General features: G+C 43.9%; 1 protein-coding gene across 1 annotated transcript in view; it reads left to right on the top strand.

Annotated features, from left to right (window-relative positions):
- vwde (von Willebrand factor D and EGF domains) overlaps nt 1-17,863 on the top strand; it is a 374,620-nt gene that overhangs the window by 53,092 nt on the left and 303,665 nt on the right. The window lies entirely within an intron of this gene.

Below are 17,863 nucleotides of genomic sequence, written 5' to 3'. Positions count from 1 at the left end.
GGTGTAATATATGTGGGTAGAACAAATGAAGGACAGAGACAGGATGAGTTGCTAGTCTGTGTGCTTGCTTTATTAGGCCAGAACGAACTGAGCATGCTCATACCAAACCATGTGCTAAACCATGTGATAATACATTACACTGCTTTCCCCTTTAAAACAAAATGTATGTATTCCCCTCTCAAATACAACAAAACTATGGCCCTACATGTACCACATAATCTATTTTTTTTCTTTTAAATGAACTACAATTCAGTTTAATAACAGGTTTGCGGAGCCTTCCTGATCTCCTTACAGAAGGTTTTGGTGTTGAACCAATTTTTGGGCTATTTTGTTTTGGTTCCAAACTCAAAGATGATCCTGTTTCTATCTCAGACTTGTTTGAACCTGGTACTTCAGTTACTGAAGTCTGAACTGAGTCAAACTCATGTATGTGTTCATGATCAAGTGGTTCACTATCACTGTCCAATCCAGGCCAGTAAACAAAGCTTCTTGCAATTGATTTCATACTGACGATCCCTGGATGTTCAGTATGAAGTTCGGCCACAATTCTATCTCTCAAAGAAGTAGGTACCACCACTCTGTTTCCTCACTTGATACAACCTTGCTCACAAGACAATTCAGTACGACAGTTATGGAATGGTTTCAATTCTGTGTCCTTACACTGATCAGTCCATCCATTCAAGGTGTTTTAACATAAGAACATAAGAAATTGGAGCAGGAGTAGACCATTTGACCCTTCGAGCCTGCTCCACCATTCAACAAGATCATGGCTGATCTTCTACCTCAACTCCACTTTTCCGCACTATCCCCATATCCCTTAATTCCCTTAGTTTCCAAACATTTATTGACCTCTGTCTGGAATGTACTCAACGGCTGACCATCCACAGCTCTCTGGGGTAGAGAATTCCAAAGATTCACAACCCTTTGATTGAAGAAATTTCTCCTCATCTCAGTACTAAATGGCCGACCCCTTATTCTGAGACTGTGACCTCGTGTTTTAGATTCCCCAGCCAGGGGAAACATTTTCCCAGCATTAACCCTTAAGAAGTCCCTTAAGAATTTTATGTTTCAATTAGATCACCTCTCATTCTTCTAAACTCTAGGGAATATAGGCCTAGTCTACTCAATCTCTCCTCATAGTGACATCCCCACATCCCAGGAACCAGTCTTGTGAACCTTTGTTGCACTCCCTCTAAGGCAAGTTTGTCTTCCCTTAGGTCTTAGGTAAGGAGACCAGAACTGTACACAGTACTCTGGGTGTGGTCTCACCAATGCCATGTATAATTGTAGTAAGATATCTTTATTCTTCTACTCGCTTTAACACGTTTGTAACAAAAGCTAACATACCATTTGCTTTTCTAATTGCTTGCTGTACCTGCATGTTAACTTTCTGTGATTCATGTACAAGGACACCCAGGTCCCTCTGAATGCAAATATTTCCCAGTCTCTCATCATTCAAAAAAAATTCTGTTTTTTTGTTTTTCCTACCTAAGTGGATAACTTCACACTTCCCCACATTGTATTCCATTTGCCATGTTCTTACCCACTCAATCAACCTGCCTATATCTCTCTGCAGTTTCTTTGTGTCCACCTCACAGCATAGTTTCCCACCTAACTTAGTTCCACTCAGTCCCTTCATCTAATTCATTAATATAGATTGTGAATAGCTGAGGCCCAAGCACTGATCCTTGCGGTACCCCGCTAGTTACAGCCTGCCAACCTGAAAAAGTCCCGTTTATTCCTACTCTCTGTTTTCTGTCCATTAACTAATCCTCAATCCATGCTAATATATAACTCCCCAATCCCATGAGTGCTTTCATACATTCTTTTCAGTACTGAGTCCTTTTGAGTATCATCTGCAATCCCAGTTGCATTCACGGGAAAGTCCTTGTCAACTGCACCTAGTGTGAAAATAGCACCTTCACTCCCAACACGAGTCCTCGTGGCAACTTGGCCGAGGCACCTGCGATTGCGTTTTGCTTTGAAGTGCGATATTCAGTCGTGTAGTCATATTGTGACAAGAACACTGCCCAACGTTGCATTCTTGATGCGACCATTGTAGGAATGGCAGATTTGGGCCGCAATACCTCATGGCAACTTGACCGAGGCACCTGCGATTGCATTTTGCTTTGAAGTGCGATATTCAGTCGTGTAGCCATATTGTGACAAGAACACTGCCCAACGTTGCATTCTTGATGCGGCCATTGCAGGAATGGCAGATTTGGGCCCCAATATTGTTAGGAGCGGTTTATGATCGGTTCTCAGGCTAAACTTTCTGCTGATCAGGAACTGTTGGAATTTCTTGATTCCAAACACTGTCGAGTGCTTCCTTTTCAATTTGCGCGTAGTTTCTTTTGCTCTTTGTGAGGGTTCGCGAAGCGAACGCGTTTGTTTTTTTTGGCCGTCATCCATTATGTGGCTTATGACAGCTCCCACACCGTAGTTGGAAGCATCACACTCTAACTGGAGCCATGGTCGCTAACTCAGGTAATAAACATGCATAGTACGGGACCATTCCAAGGAAAGATCTTAACTCAGACACATTCTGTAGCTTTGGAACATTGATGACAGCACGACCTTTTCCTTCACTGGTTGCAAGCCATTTGCATCAATTTTCAGACCAAGGTACACAACCTTGGACTGCCAAAAGCACATTTGCTCCTTTTCAATTTGACATTGTGGGCATTCAACCTTTGAAGTACTAAATCTTCTAACTCTTATAGATTTTTTTCCTCGCTGCTTGTTGCAATCAGCACATCGTCTTGATTGCATAACCAATTTGGAACTCCTTGCAAAATCTTATCCATTGTAGCCTGGAAGATTTTGGGGGAGGACTTTTCACCATACGGCAGTGTATGAGTACAGTCCCTTGTGTGTGTTAATGGTGAGATACTGTTGACTCTTTGTCAACATTCAGCTTGAGCGTAAGTGTGTGACAGGTCAAGCTTGGAGAAAACCTTTGACCCAGAGACTGCTGCATACAAATTTTGCAATGTCGGTAACAGGTACTGCTCATCGTCAACTGCTTGGTTGATAGTAACTTTGTAGTCACTGCACAAGCGTACAGTTTTGTCTGCTTTGGGCACTACCACAATCGGGGTAGCACATTCACTTTTGGCAGTTTTTATTAGCACTCCGTTCACTCTGAGCTTTGCTAGCTCTTCCTCCACCTGACATTTCAATGCATAGGGGATCGGCCTTGCCTTACAATAGACAGGCTTCGCGTTGGACTTGATGCAGATATGCGCATCATACCCAGTGATGCCCTCATAACTGTCTGTGAACATGCTTTTGTACTTGTTCAGCATTGTGTTGAAGGGATAATTACAGTCCTAGCCCTTTTGGGCTATCCCAGATCAGGCGTATTCCCCAGATGTTCACCTTCAACTTAAGTTAGAGAAAGCCGAATTCCATAAGACACTTAAATGGGTCTAAAGGTTCAGACTATCTCTCCCTAAAGGAACGGATTGACTGAAGATGTTACCATCCTCCAGATAGTACTTTTAATAAGTTGAATTAGACTGTAACCTTCCGGATATTATGAGGGTCCGGAATATCCCCCAGAATTCTGCAACTCCTTACAAAACAATGTACAGAAATTGTGGGTTTGCGAGTTTATACAGAATTACTCTTTGAGACAATTCTTAAAATATACAGTTTTATTTAAGAGCCGACATTCAGTTAACATCTGTTGAATCAGTCACAACATTAACAATTCAAAATACAATTAGCTTACATTTCTTATTTCTCAGAGATCCTTATTCTCAATTTTTTACTTCGTTACATTTCTTATTTCTTACTTATTTCTAAATCCAGAACATCCACCAAAAATCAATACAGTACCTTGATTTACCCAAGACTCAAAGTTAAAAACTTACAGATGGTGCCTGTAAAGTTGAGAAATGCTTGGCTCGTTCAGCGAATTCTGACTTTCTGTTTGAAAAGCTCTTATTTTATACTCTTTTAGCAGTGGTTTCCTCTTTGATGTTCTCTGCTGATGTCAGCTAATTGTCTTTATTGATACCTCTTTCGAATGCTTTCTATTTTACTATCAATTCTACTATTGCATGCATAATTACTTCTCTACCTTTTAGGTGTTCCAAAAACCATCATAAAAACAATGACAGCTATGGTTTCTGTTTGATGTCATTCTTACAAAATGCTTTCCATTCAATTCTTAATTTTGGCTTTACTGGTTTTAACAGATGCTGAGTCTCCATGGTGGTCCATGTTTAACACAAAAACAATGCAATTGCTTGGTGTCTCTATTGAAGTCTTATCTTCAAAGTGTCCTTGTTGGTATGATTTTTACTATATCTAAATTAAAGACACTTTAACCAGGGTGGTTCATGCATTTCTAACTATCTCAATTGGTTGCATATTTAATCGTGTTTCCTGTTTTCCAAGTTTAACATAAAACTAATTGACCAGCAGGTTTCTTTACTTGATGTCATGTTTCAAAGGCACATGCCTCTTTTAATGTTTTTGTTTCTGTTCCAACATGTTAGCTCTTAACACTTAAACTGGGCATTCTCATTGTGTTCGTTCCAAACTCTAGACTCTTCAGAAGCAAGTCTTTGCTTTTCAATAGGGTCTTAGTTTCTTGGTCAATATCCCGTTCCCATTTCAAAGCCTGTGGTGTTTTACAACTTTGTTATCAACTGATCTTTCTCTCAGAAGCCTGTTCTCTGTTTACAGCCTTGTCTGCTGAGACTTGTGTCTTTGAGGCTTGAGATTTTTAAACCCAGTATATTCTGTATTAATAATATTAGAAATCTGTTCATGGTATCGTGTATTTCTCTGAATCATGGCTATTCCTTCACAGTGTTGAGTCGCTTCTTTGAAACATCTACACTGAAGACGTTTTTCCAGTTTAGTTTTAACTTTCTCAACCAGTCTTTGCCCATGAGAGTTGGCCTGTTGTTGTAGCTCGCTCCAATAATAGGCAGCTTTACTGACTGGCCATTGTGTTGAACTGTACATTCCATTTGTCCACATGTCACTAGGATTTCTCCAGAGTAGGTTTTTAACTTTACGGTACTCCTTGTAAGTGGTATTTGATTAAACGTACTCTCTCATGTGTCCTTGCTCATGATAGAGCAGTCCGCCACCTTGTTGATACGCATATCAATATATTGCTTGTTGATCAAAAGTTTTGTATGGAAGTCTTTCTCACAACTGCTATCATTGCCGCTAGTGCCATAGATACTGTAGATGCCTAGTTCTTCAACATCAGGTGTATTCACTTCAATATTGTGAACTCCCCCCTTTTGTTGGCACTGCTTTGCATTGCCACTAGAATGGTTTTTACTTCCTGCTTTAGATCTAGCTTTGCAAGCTGTTGAAATATGGCCTTGCTTCTGGCAGTGAAAACACTTCACATTCTGTATTGGCAGGACTGTGGTGAGTGATTTCCATTGCAGCGATAACAGTTCACTGAACTGTTCTCACCGTCATGCTTTCGACTCAGTCTCACAGCTTTAGGTTTTGTGACTGTAGACCTCAGTTGCACTAGTCACTTGAGTTGGACGGAGCTCCCTTGCATTCTTATACACCATCTCCATAGATAGGGCAATTTTGCATGCTATGTCAAACATTAGGTTCGGAGTGTTCAGTAACTTGGACTGTGTGCACTCATCCACCAGTCCACAGACAAACTTATCTCGCAACACACGATCCAAAAATGTGTCGAAGTTACAATGCAAAGACAGGTTCTTAAGAGCTACTATGGGCCAGAAATTCCAGGCCAGAAGCGTGAGTGCGGTCGGCTTACTCACGCTTCTGGCCGTTGGAAATGCCGGCGTTCAGCATGAACAGCGCATGCGGGGAACGCCGGCATTTCCAGACCTCGAGCGCGTGCGACTGCACAGGCAGCGCTTGCGCAGTGAACTTCGTGGATTTCATTCATGAAATCCGTGAGGTTAAGTCCTTAGAAGTTACACTGAAAAAAAGCAAGTGTAAAGTGGTTCATTGGCTGCGGAGGAAGATATATTTTATCGTGGAGCTTTTGAAATGCAATATTTTTGTTTGGGAAAGGGAGGGAAGTTATTTTAAGAAATTTTAAGTAAGTTTTAAAGTTAAAATTTTTTTTTTTTAAAGGGTTTTCAGAACGGTAGGTAGAAGGAGCAATTGTGGCTGTGTGAATGGAATGTGAGAATGAGTTATGTATGTATGTCCACATATATTCCTTTACGTATATGTATGTATGTTTTATATTCCTTTACTATGAATGTATGTTTTTAATTATGATTTTCCAATAAGTTACTTTCTCTGAAAGTCATAATTAAATAATACATTCATACACATAAGTAAAGGAATATATACATAACACGCAAAGGAATATATACAGACATACATACTTTCAGAAGCTCCACGATAAGAAATATCTTCCTCCGCAGCCTCTGTAGCAACTGTACCCATGCTTTTTTCATGTGTAAGTTGTAATGACTGGACCTCACTGAAAGCATTAATGAAAGCGGCGAATTATACTGCGCACGCGCTGCCTGTGCAGTCGCACGCGTTCTGCCTCTGAACCCCTTCGTTCAGAGGACAGGAAATGCCGGTTTTCCCCACATGCACTGTGCATGCTGAAAACCGGCATTTCATCCGGCCAGATGCGTAAGTACCCCGACCGTACTAGCGCATTTGGAAGGGAATTACTGGGCCAACATTTTACATGTCAATAAAATAAAAAATTTAACAATTACACAACTTGCCCCCTCGCATCTGCGACTGAGGGTCCAAGGAGGTGCATTGCGCAAGAGGTCATCATCGTACGTATCCTCACACTGTTCCCTTTGGGGAACTGTATGAAGTGGTGGAAGGATTTATGGCCGTGATTAACGCTCATTCCGTGACCGTAACCATCTTTGAACCAGCCATTAGGGTGGTTAGTCCTATGGCGGGCGGGTTTTACGGGCTCCCACAACCCATCTGAGGGGGGGGGGGCCACCAACACCCACGGACGCAAGCATCCCGCTGGATGTCCACCCAGAATTTAACGTTGGAGCTCCGACTCCACTTGCCGGGACTGTCTGGAGTGGGGTTCAAAACCCTACTCCTTCTGGCCCAGCGGCGGGGATGCTTACTGCTACGCAAAAGGCCCACTCCGCACAAAAGGTGACACCCATACGTTTCCTGCGCCTTTTCCCTCCCCGTGACTGGAGCCCTATGCTGCCATTTCACGTTGCTAATTGGATTGGGCGTTTGTCATAGCGGTAGGATCCCCGCCGCTGGGCCAGATCAGGGTAGGGTTTCGAACCCCGCTCCAGACAGTCCCGGCAAGTGGAGTCGGAGCTCCGGCTCTAAATTCTGGGTTGACATCCAGTGGGATATTTGCGTCCGTGGGTGTGGGTGGCCCCCCCTCCTTGTATAGCTTGTGGGAGCCCGTAAAACCCTCCCGCCATAGGACTAACCGCCCTAATGGCTGGTTCAAAGATGGTTACGGTCACGGAATGAGCGTTAATCATGGCCATAAATCCTTCCACCACTTCATACAGTTCCCCAAAGGGAACAGTGTGAAGACGCGTATGACGACGACATTGCTAAATAAATAAATGGAATTAAAAAAATTCTTTTAGGGCTTTTAAAAGTCTTTAAATTGCTTTAATTCTCTTTAAAACTACTTCAGATTACTCAAAATAATGTAAACATTTTAAAAAGTTTATAAAAGTTACCAAAATCTTCAAAAAACTTCCAAAAACCTATTTAAACTGCTGCTTTGCATGTAAAAATCCTTAGCAGCTTGACAGAAACATTGGGGGCGTGTCCAGTGAAACTGAGACCTCAAGGGGCGTGTCTCACTTACACTGCACGCTCCTGGCTTCGCGCTGGCTGCACTCCTGGGCGGCGTGACGTCATACGCTGCCCGGAAATGTGCTTTCTATTTCTGCAAGTTCAGGCGTCCCAGAAGCTGATCGGCACGAGCGCGGGGTAAGTGCAAATACGGGGCTTGCACGCGCTGCAAGCCCCGTTCTGGAATTTCTGGCCCAATGTACTCACTGATGGTTTCACTTTGTGTTTAGTTTCTGGTGCCAAACTTATAGCTCTCTGCTATTTCTCACAGCTTTGGGTCAAAATGGTCCTCGAATTTCTTGATAATGTCTTCAAACGACGCATCCTTCGCTTTCCCTAGCACGAGTAGCTTTGTCAACGTTCCATAGACATCTGGCCCGATCTCCGTTAGAAAAATTGCTTTCTTCCGTTCATGAATTACTTTATTTTGAGCAAGAACCTTTTCATCTGCACCTTCGGTCTCAATAATGTTATTGGCCCTAAAAAACATCTCCATCCGCTCAATGTAAGAACTGAACGGTTCGCGAGCTCGGTCATACATGCCAAGGCTTCCAATGAATCCCATAGGTGTGACCATGATTATCCCGATCCCGTCGATCAGTGACTCAGCGTGTTACCTGTGTACCTGTGAGAATCAACGCTGCTGTTGCTGTGTATACACACAAGCGAAGGCGAAGCACAGACAATTCTGCATGAGCATTAATGGTAAAACATTGCAAAAATTCAGTTTAGGTGTCACAAATTCACCTTAAACTTGTCCACTCGAAGATTGAACACTGTGTACTTCTATGATCCCTAAAAATGGCTTTGGGATCCCATGCTTGTCGCCAAAATGTAATATACGTGGGTAGAACAAATGAAGGACAGAGACAGGATGAGTTGCTAGTCCATGAGCTTGCTTTATTACGCCAGAGCGAACTGAGCATGTTCATACCAAACCATGTGATAATACATTACAGATGGTAGTGGAGAAAAGAAGCCAGGGGTTCTCATTGCTCTCTGGGATGATCCAATTGTCATCATCAACCCAGTTATGGAACACAACTCAACTATATAGGTAGTGGGAGAAACAGAGTTAATGGCCGGAATTTTGTGAAGGGTGGCAGGTTGGGGGTGGGGGGCCTCCGACGTGGGCAGGAAACCCAATTTCCACACAACAGGGTCCCACAAACCGCAATATGATGAATGACCGCTTATTGGTGATGTTGGTGAGGATAAATGTTAGCTAGAATATTGTAAGAACTCCCTTGCTCTTTGAGTAGTAACGTGGTATCATTTATGTCTACCTTAACAGACAGACAGGGCCTCAGTTTAACATCCCATCTGAAAGACAGCACATTTAACAGTGTGGTACTCCCTCAGTATTGCACTGAAATGTCAGCCTACATTGAACGTACAACCTTCTGTCTTGTAGGTAAAAGTTCTTAGCCAAGGCTGACACTTCAAGAGGCTTAATTGGAGGAAGTTAGAGTGAGGCATCACTGAAAATGCTGGTTTCCCAATCATTGATATTCCATAGGGTTTATAGACAGAGGAGGTGGATTACAAATAGTGCCCCAAATTGGCATGAAATCAACAGAATGGCCGCTCCACCTGCCCATTAGAGCCACTGTGAGGGGTTGAGATGATCCCGGGGAAGCCTCAGATGAGCCAGCAGTGGCTCAGAGTTTTTTTTGAGGACCCCTCCTTCCCCCCCACCTTCCCACTTTTCCCCCAAGGCTGCTTCTCCTTCAGGTATTCTGACTAACTTACCCTTTCTCAATATTTATCCAGCATTCCCACAAGCTTCTTTAACTAGCTGCGTCATTTTTTAAACTGCAGCACCACCTAATTTCTGTCCCTTTTAACAAAGATATGCCAATGAGCAGCTGTGTTGCACCTCTAAACCTGCCCTACAAGCATGATTAGACCCACCCCCAGAAAAAGCAGTGGGTTAGCGGTGGAAGTTCTGCCACGTTGCTAATGCACCAATAAGAGAGGGAAATGCATCCTATTCCTACTCTCAGTTGTGCTCAGGAGAGGTTAGGAGAATCAGAAGGAGTTACCCAGGATGCCGTCATGTACCTCCTAGTGACTATGGCGCAGTATTGGCAAATTCCTAGGAGTCCACTCACCTGGGGATGCTGATTTATACAGGCACCAAGGGAGAGGGAGAGGACAAAATGATAAACACATTTTGTTTTAAAAAGTACATTTATAAAACTAATATCTGGTCAACACAATGAGGTTTGTTGGTTGGCTTATAATAAAGAATCCATTGGCAATGTGTGTGTTAAAAAGAATTAATAACTTTAAATCTGAAGTTTGTAGAAAAATATCAACAACTATCAGATTAGATAATCTATCAACCAATTATAATAATTAACTTCAGAAATTTTCAGCCTTGATAAACCCATTATTTGTATGTTATAATGTACAGTATCTAGATTGTTATTTAAGTAGCTGCTTTCCACAAAAACACAAGGCAATAAAGTTGCTTCAAATTGCAGGCCTCATGTTAAAGCTGAAAGCGATTACGAATTTATTCAATAAGTAGTGGGCTAGAACTGTCTTTTCACTTCGGAGACCTTGGTCCAAATCCACCCCAGTCTGATAGCATAAAATCCCTCTTTCTCTGATGTCTGTAGCGGTCTTAAATGAAATGAGATTTTGCATTTTTAACACAGTTCATCGTAAGTGTCTGAGTTTACAGTATAAAATTGCTCATAAATCATCCTGTATGGCACTCCCATTCAGAGGCCACAAGGATGGCAGATATAGGAAATGAAAATGTCACACTGGCACAGCAGGGAGTGCTTTTCTAATGCTGCAGTTAAAGCATATTATTAGGATAGAGCAGATGGAATTTTACAAGGTATCTGAGTCATGATCTGTACAACCTGTGAGTACTTGATGCAGACATTGAATACAAAAGTGAAAGAATGTTCCAATTCCTAACACTGTCATGCTGACATTCTCAATGTTATTCATCAAAAATAGATGTGTGAAGCTTTTTCAATAAACAGTAACTTTTTTATTTAATATGTGGTGAGATTAATAAACTGATCTTGCTTCAATATATATTTGCTTTAACAAGTTAACAGCAAAACCTAATTAAAAGAGTTTGGTGGGAAATAGCTACGCATTAGTGATCTGGTGGTCTGCTATTTTAGTGAAGGCATTGACCTGTTTAAAATAAATAAATGAATGTCTCACTTGAAATGATGAACAGAATAGGCATAAGAATATGTTAAACTTTTATCTATTAATATTACAAGCAGTAATTTCTAGAATATAAAAGCCGTGAAATTTGGCCGTGAAAAATGGCAATCAGGCAGGTCGGCAGTGCGGCCACTGCCTGCGCTCGCTAGAGAAATAGTAATGAAGTCAATGAGTGTGCAATGGTGATTTGATGCCAACCTGCCATTTTCGACGTCGCTGCTCCATTCAACGCCCTCTCCAAATCACGAACAGCTGAACATGCGTTCAGCAGCAGGAAGGACCCCACACCAGCGCTAGTTAAAGGGATCAGCAAGAACCTGCAGCTGACTTGCTTTTTGATTTCTACTGGGTCTGTGTAAGTTTGTGCAACTGTTTGGCGCTTTCTAGAGTTGTTTAAAGTTGCTGAGGTGACAGAGTGGTGCTGCAAGTGGAAAAGGCCTTGCTTCTGATTTAAAGGGTTCTGCTTACGACACTTGCTCCCAGTCATGGGGGCTCTACTTGCAGTCCCCTTTGCACTCGAGTATGACAGGGAGATGGAGCGAAGGCAGTGAAGAAGAGGACTAGCTGCTCGCAGATGGAGGAGGGGCAGGAGGGCTCTCAGCAGGAGGCCTTACCCACCTAGGATCTTCCAAGAGCACTTCTCCTACCTGCACTTAAGCCAGGAGTAGTGTATTAGGAAGCTTCGCTTCACCAAGGAGGTGGTCACAGAACTCTGCCACCTCCTGGAACCAGACCTGCAGCCTCAGAGCAGTGTGAGGACAGCTCTGCCAGTGGCCCTCAAGGTCACCGTGGCCCTCAATTTTTCTCGCTACCAGATCTTTCCAGGCTGGAGCAGGAGACATAGCAAACATCTCGCAGTTCACCGTCCATCGCTGCAGTCGGGAGATCACAGAGGCTCTGTATTCCAGGAGAAGGGACTTCATTGTTTTCTCTCCGAACTCCACCACTCATGGCCAACGCTCATATAATGAGAGCCATGTTGCCATGAAGAACCTCATCGAGCAGACCATCGGGATTCTGAAGCAACGGTTCTGCTGTCTTGTCTGCTCAGAAGGAACCCTCCAGTACACGCTGGAGTGGATGTCCCATTTTGTGGCGGTCTGTTGCATCCTCCACAACTTGACCATCATGCGGATGCAGCCCTTGCCACCCCAGGTTCCGGGACCACCTCCGGAGGTGGAGAGGGAGGAGGCAGGTAGCAGATCCCTGTTCTGGACAGGCTGTCCGTAGCGCCTCATCAGAATGAAACCCCAGATTCCTGTTGCTCACCACTTCCCCACCTTACCATCCATCTGTAACGGAACATCACAGCTTCCTCTTGGGCACAAAGCTGAAATAAGAGTCACCACAAAAATACATTCTGAACATTATTTATAAATTAATCAATGCCAAACTACAACAACGTCAACTAATCACTCTTGTGCATTCCCTTAGTGTCTTCTTTTGTGTACCTCTGCCTATTATAGTGCTCCTATGCAGTGCTATCCCAGTGACTGCAGCATGGCTGGTGGAAGACTGCTGACTTTCTGTGGGCAAGACTGCAGATGGCCTTGCAGAACAACCTCGAGCAGCTCTGGGCCTAGAAGGCTCTGCTGTAGACCGCACCACCTCGGCATGGGCGGCAGCAGTCTGGGCTGGCTGACTGATAGGAAGCAGCAAGGGCATTGGCGGAGTGGCAGGGGGGGGAGCAGGAAAGTTGTCATCCTGACAGAGGACAGCAGGTTCGTGCTCCACGGAGCTTCTGCCACTCTCCCGAAGCAGCGCCTCAGCATTCCTAGCCAACTGTTGAAGCACAGATTGCTGGACTGCTGTGAGACCTTGTAAGCCTCTTTCCACACTCTTAAATGCAGCCACGTGGCAACAAGTTGAGCCTGCTGGAGAGCAGTCTGAGCTTTCATTGCAACACTGAGACGTTGGGTCGCTTCTGCTTGTGCTACAATGGAAGCTGCAACATTGCCATTCACACCCAGCATCATGGTTGGGTCCACAAGTGTCCTAATGGAGTTACTCATCATTTCCATCCTGGAAATCATGGGCTACCCTTTCCCCCCAGCCTGGCAGCAGCCCACTCATGCCCGGTGACTCGCCACGTGCAGATCCCACCACTATACTACCCTCTAAGGTCTGCGCAGTGACATTTTCTGAGCTGATGCCTGGGGGTGTCTGATCCAGTGATGGTGCCTCTTCTTTCCCTTCACTCTTCTCCTGCATAATGTCGGGGACAGGTTGTGCTGGTGACAGTTCTTGGGTATCTGAAAGGAGAAAGGCACAGAGTCGAGTTGTGGTGAAGGGAGGGCGGGAAAGAAAGGTGTGCATGGTTACACCATCAGCAGCTAGTAAGTGAGAAGAGATTGTGGGATGAGGGGCAAGTGGGATGTGAGAAGAAGGATTAGGTATGAGCATACCGTCATCAATGCTTTCAACCTCACCGCTCGCCACGGCCTCAGTGATGGCTCTTCCAATAATCTCCAGCACTGTGTCCTCCAGCTCAGTCAGGTTCTGAAGTCGAGCTTCCCCTTTGCCCGTCTGCTGTTGCTCATGGCGGTTGTGAGCCACCTTTGCCTGCAAGAGAAAGGGAAGTGTGTCAATGAGTGTGGTGCAATGTGTTTGGGTGATGTGCCTGCCATGGTTGAATAGCTCGCAGTGTGTGCAAGGTGTGAGATGTGGGTGAGAGTCTTGCAGCAGTGGTAAATGTGTGAGCGTGAGGTGAAGCTATGATTGTGAGGTATGAGTCGTGATTGCTAGAGATTGTTGGTAGGTGTGTGATGGGGGTGTGGTGCATTGAGCAGTGTGTGAGTCTTGTGGTGCAGATGCTGGGATATGGTATTTGAAGATGCATTCACTCACCTTGACCACTTGTGTGAGGTCATTAAACTTTTTATGGAACTGGATCCAGGACCTGGGGATGACACTCATAGCACTGACAGCTTGTGCTGTTTCCTCCCAAAGCCTTGTGGCATGCTGCCTGGAAGACCTGCGGGTAGAGTACCTCACATCTTCTGTGCACTCCCAAGACCAAGGCCTCCACTGCCGCATCAGAGAACCCCTCCTTACGCTCTCTCTTGCCTATTGAACCTTGGCTTCAAAGTGATAATGAGGTGCTTCTGCAACAAAGCACCTCCCCTTTACGTAGTGCAGACAGCCTAGGCCAAATTTTATTGGTCAGTAGATTGCACCCAATATTGGCCCCCCCATTGAGCACTAAGCCAACCAGCAATGCGTTTAGCGCTGAGATCAGCACTCCAATCATTATAATTTGCAGGCAGCACGAATTTTGCGTGCTGCCTGCACCACTTTGAATGGGTGCGGGCACATCGCGCTTCATGCTCCCCACGCCCGTTTTTCAGCTTTATCCAATTTCCACCCCCAAAGTATTACATTTATGGAACAGTTTCAATCTCATCTACTGCTTATTTCACCAAACAGCATGGTGCCGAAATTAATAATAGACTCTATGCATATATAAACATGCAAACATGTAATTTTTAAATTCATCATTTTGCTCCAGTGGCGTGTAACATGCCATATCTGTGATGCTATTCCCCTAGAATTGGCTGATATAATCAATTTAATTCAGAATCCTTGACTTTGTTTTCAAATCCCTCTATGGTCTTGTATCACCTCACTTCACCTCACCAATCTCCTGTTCTCTGGAACGCCTTCCCTACATCACTCGGCTTTGCATCCTCCCTCCCTACTTTCAAATAATCTCAAAACCTTTCTCTTCAATTGTGCCGTTGACTTCGCCCCAGCACTAAATTTTCCCTCTCCTTCTCTTTCTTTCCCTTCTTTTCAGTGTCCATTGTTTTTTCTTTGTGATGTCTCTGTATACATGAGGAGCTCCATAGAAATGTGAGTTGTTGTGGAGTGAGGTAATCCAATGAAGAAATATATAAATAAGGACAAGGAGCCAGCGTATGTTGCAAGGAAATTGGCAAATGGGACTTATGACAGGATATGGTGTGGTCAGCGGAATTCTGTATAAATTCAAGGCTGGTGAGAAGAGCTTCAGAGAAGTTGACCCTTGAGTTGATGAAGGCATGGATGTGGGCAAATGTGTAAGTAAGTGGTGATGGTTAAGATGTAAGCTTTGAAGCTGAGCTCAGGGCCATACAGGGGTTGCACACTGTCAGATTCGGCCTGAGGTAGGTTTACTGGGAATGGTGTGCTTGTGGATAATGCCCTTGAGAGGCTGTATGTAGAAGAATTAGAGGGGGAATCTCATAGTTTATAATGCAGGAAGGTAAGGAGAAGGCATTTCAGGGGATAGGGACAAGTAGAGTGGAACCTTGATAGTGTGGTGCTATGGAGGTAATCCACAGAAGAAATGTGGCAGAGGAGGTTGGAGCAGCTAACAACATCAAAAACCTTAGAGAGAGCAATAATGCACCATGGTTTCAGCTGCACAGAAGACTCTGGTGACTTTGGCCAGTGCAGTCTCGATATGTGGGCAGAGCAGAAACCGGAGTGAATTGATTCAATTGGATAACATTAGAGAGGAAGGGGCGGTTAGTGATGGGGGTAGTAATGATAGAGGATGGAGGGATTTACGAAAGGATTTTGAAGGAGGCAATGATGACAGTATTTTTGAGTACAGCAGAGATTGATCTTGTTGGCAAGCGTTGGATCAAAAAGAGGTAGCTAAATGATCAGGTTATGCGTGTGGGGGTGGGTGGGTCAAGTCATGACGTCTCGTAGGAAATGAGCCAGATGGCGACTGAGGGGAGATGGGGAGAAGTTACAGAATATTATTGAGGGGGGGACTACTGAGATGGCAGGCAGGGTGACACGCTCTTACTATGGGAAGACTTGACAAATAATAACATAACTGAAAAAAGCAAAAGATACATCACTCAAAATTAAACTTACTGACAATATTCATAGATAAATTTAGTTTTCTAACAGGTCATGACAGAAAATCCCAAAATACTGATGAAAAATGGGCAGAATTGCAACAGGGAAGATTTAGAGATTACAAGACTAGAAAGGTCAATGGTAAATGGCACTTCATCCTGCGAAAGTTCAAGATCATGCAAGTTTGTGCTAAAAAAGATGACCTAGAAATTGGATCGTGCTGTACCTGTGTAAAACGAGCGCCTAAGGATCCAATATGGCAGGCGGCATGCGGGCTCATTCCATGCCGGAAGTGCTCTTCCTGCCATTTTAGTAAAGGCTGCTCCATAGGCATGGAGGGCGGGTGCCTGAAACAGGCGTTCGATCCTGTACAAGTGCATATAGGGGACTTCTTGCTTGTTTGAGGACCCCGTTGCTAAATTAGATTGTGCATAACCACAGCATGCAGCATGCCTGCTACGGTCAGTTTCTTTAGCTGCTTGGCAGCCAAACCAGCAGTCCTTAAAGGGACCGCTGGAGTCTGCCACCAGAAAGGTTTGCATTTTTTACTTACCTTATTGTGGAGCTGGTAGGATCAGTAGTGTTTCTCCCGGCTCCTTATGAAATCGGTGGGTAGCTAATGGCCACTGCTCATCCTCCCTCCCCCCTCCCACCCCAGGACTCTCATAACGGCCTCGGTCGGCATCTGAGCCGGCTGATCTGGCTGCCCCCTGGAACCGTGAAATAAGCAAAGGAGGCCGGCGGACCAATTTGCAATGGTCCAGCTGCTGGCTTCAGTAGATGTGTGCAGTGTGTGCGGCAACAGGACCACGTCCCAATTCGAGCACGATCCAATTTCTAGGTACTACTTTGGGAAGCAATGTACAGATCCTAACAGTAATTTCCTCTCATTAGATTAATGTTTCACTGCTTTAATTATATGTATGATGAAGCAGCTAAAGGCAAGTCAGAAATGGAAATGTTTTCACTTTGGAAATGGAAATGTTTTCAATTGACTTTAACTATTCCACACACTTAATTAAAATCAAGATAATAATAGCCAGGAAATTGCTACTAAGAGCAAGTACATTATTCCCAGAAATTAAGCTATCCAAAAAAAGTTCTGATTTTGCAATAATGCCTTTACAAATGAGACAGAAATTACAAATAAATAACACATTCTAATCAGCAATGAATGTTGTTTAATTGCATGTGCACTAACGTGTGTCTGCTGAATTTTACAGTTTATTAGCAGAGACTGTAGTGAAATGCAAAAAAAAAGCTGCTGATCACCATGTAAAAACAAGAACACTATTAAACCCATTGGCCCAGAATTTTCTGGGAATGTAATGGCGAGTTTAATGCGCGCGCCATTACTAGTATGTAAATAACCCAGCAATTTGTGTCGAGGAAGCGATACGCCATGAGTTGTGAATCACCAAAAATTGCTGGACGATTTGGGCTTCTCTGCTGTAGGCTCACCAACAACCTCCCCATATTGCTGCATTGGCACTGTTAAAACGAATTAAACTCGCTGCAGAAGGATGATCTAAAATATTTAAATATTACCTTACAGATTTACAGATATGGCTCGAAATGTTCCATAAATATTCATGATAGTGCATTGATAACCTGGAGGAGAAATTACGGCCACAAAAATCCGTAGGCCAAATCGGGAGAGGTGTATAATGTGTGGCTGATCTGATATTGCCCATTTTACACTATTGCCCAAAGTCAAAATTACCTTTATAATCTCTGAATTGCTAGTCTAATACCATGACAACCAGGCTACCTAAAATAAAAACAGGTACATTGTAGCAACTTCCAGTGTAACTGGCAACATTGTGCATGATATAGTACTAAGCACCTGCATTCTGATGGAATGTAATCCATTCCTGTTCATAAATGTCATTGCGTTGGTACAAGGCGTCCCTATGGCTATATGGACTCCATTGATGAGGCCTTGTGCTTTTTGGACACTAGCCAATCTGGAAAAAATAAAGAGCCTGCTCGTTGATGATCATCTTCTTTAGGG

This window comes from Somniosus microcephalus, chromosome 5 (assembly GCF_052327205.1).
Source record: "Somniosus microcephalus isolate GS21.2 chromosome 5, FLI_Smic_1.0, whole genome shotgun sequence".
Classification (NCBI taxonomy): Eukaryota; Metazoa; Chordata; class Chondrichthyes; order Squaliformes; family Somniosidae; genus Somniosus; species Somniosus microcephalus.
Note: the sequence above shows the minus strand (reverse complement) of the source record. Positions and strands in the feature narration are given on the sequence as shown.